We start from the raw sequence: 2,073 nt of genomic DNA, 5'->3' as shown, positions 1-2,073 counted from the left end.
CTCTCCCTCACCTTTTGTGAAATGTCTCCCCTATTTATATATGTTCAATAATGTATAAAAATGAGCAGAATTGTAATATCAGCATCCACACCAAAGATCTTTCAGTCTTAAATTGAAACAATTGTTGAGTTTTAGCATTTAATAGTATCTGAACAATTTCTTTTTGTGTGAGGAAAATCTCTTAGATCTTTTGTTTTCTTTCTTTCTTTCTTTCTTTCTTTCTTTCTTTCTTTCTTTCTTCTTTTTCTTTCTTTCTTTTTCTTTCTTCTTTCTTTCTTTCTTTTTCTTAAAAATAATACCAGAAATAAAATATACTTGAAGTACTTAGTTCATGACTAGATGATCATCTCTTGGCATTTCAACACAAATGAAGTATGGGCCTAGTAATAAATAAATACGTTGACCCTACACTTTTTGAGTACCCTATTTTTAAAAAAAATTTTTTTTTATTTATTTATGATAGTCACACAGAGAGAGAGAGAGGCAGAGACACAGGCAGAGGGAGAAGCAGGCTCCATGCACCGGGAGCCTGACATGGGATTCGATCCCGGGTCTCCAGGATTGTGCCCTGGGCCAAAGGCAGGCACTAAACCTCTGCGCCACCCAGGGATCCCTGAGTACCCTATTTTAAATTATGTGCAGAAAGTGGAGCCCTACAATGTTTTCATTTAGTTGCATTTATGATCTTAAGCCAGAAATGGAGAAAATGCCAGTTTCATTTAAAAACCTTACAATTTAACCTTAGTCCAAATGCAACAGGAATAAATGCAATCTCAGAATAAACATGCTCATTCCAAATGCTCATCACAGTACCTGCTGTGATGTGATAGGTACCTGTTCATGATTTGTGCTCAAAATAGATGTCCATTAATGTGGAATTATTACCTAGGATGAGACATAGATGGAGAAGTGTGGGCAATTAGGAAAAAGGTAGTCACAGAGATATATGAATTTGTGTGCATATTGATTAATGTGCCAGTTGGGAAAGCAGACAGCTACCTAAAGCCAAAAGAGATAATAGTTGGGGAGCAAGGATGTGAGTCTTAAGTCTCATAAAAGGAAAGAGTAAAACTCAGGTCTCAGACCATAAAGTCATACTGCAGCAACAAACAGCACTTTCAGTGTTGTGTGTGAGTGTGTGTGTGCACAGGTGTGTAAAAGAGTCTTTGGGCACACAGTTCCCTGATAAAAATGATTTAAAAATTATATGCACATGTTATGAAATTATAGCGCTAGCTTCCCGAGGACTTTTATTTACTACCCATTTCTTTAACAAATTCATATTGTAAATTCCCATTTCCTGTCTTATGTATATACTACTCAACTTCTCAGAGGAGGCTGGGAAGATTATTCTTTAGCTGTGACCTTAGGATTGCTTCTTTCTCCAGGACTTATCAGAAATGCTAGCTGTAAGGGAGGGCAAGATGGTGGAGGAGTAGGGTCCCCAAGTCACCTGTCCCCACCAACTTACCTAGATTACTTTCAAATCATCTTGAAAACCTTCAAATTCAACCTGAGATTTAAAGAGAGAACAGCTAGAACGCTACAGAGAGAAAGGTTTTCGCTTCTAGCAAGATAGGAAGGCAGAAAAAATAAAAATAAAAAAGAATCAAGTGGGGGGAGGAGCCCCGCGAGGAGCTGGGCTAATGCAGGGCGGGGAGCCCTGGGACAGGAAAGCCCAGTCCCAGAGAAGCAGGAACTTTAAAAATCCGCACTGGATTCTTCCCAGATGGAAAGGCACTTAGCAGGGAAATCCAGCAGTGGAGCCTCCAGTCTCCCAGGGTTAAATATGCCTTTGGGACCACGCTCTGCAGACTGCGGGCCAGCCTCTATAAAGGGCTGGAGCACACACCCGGCGGAGCCTGGGGAGAAGCTGGTTGGTCTGGCAGCGGATCTGGGGGAGAGGGCTGCGCCTTGCTGCCTCCGGGAGCTGCAGCCCTGGGAGTGTGATTCCACAGCGCAGGCCCCGGATCCCAGTGTGCCAGGGGACACAACCCAGGATCCTGCACTCCCCCCAGACAGACGGAAGCAGGGAGGACACAGGACAGTGAGGACCCTCCACTGCTGGGTGCC

Source organism: Canis lupus, chromosome 4, assembly GCF_003254725.2.
Source record: "Canis lupus dingo isolate Sandy chromosome 4, ASM325472v2, whole genome shotgun sequence".
NCBI lineage: Eukaryota > Metazoa > Chordata > Mammalia > Carnivora > Canidae > Canis > Canis lupus.
The sequence above is the reverse complement of the archived record's forward strand: the minus strand, read 5'-3'. Positions refer to the sequence as shown.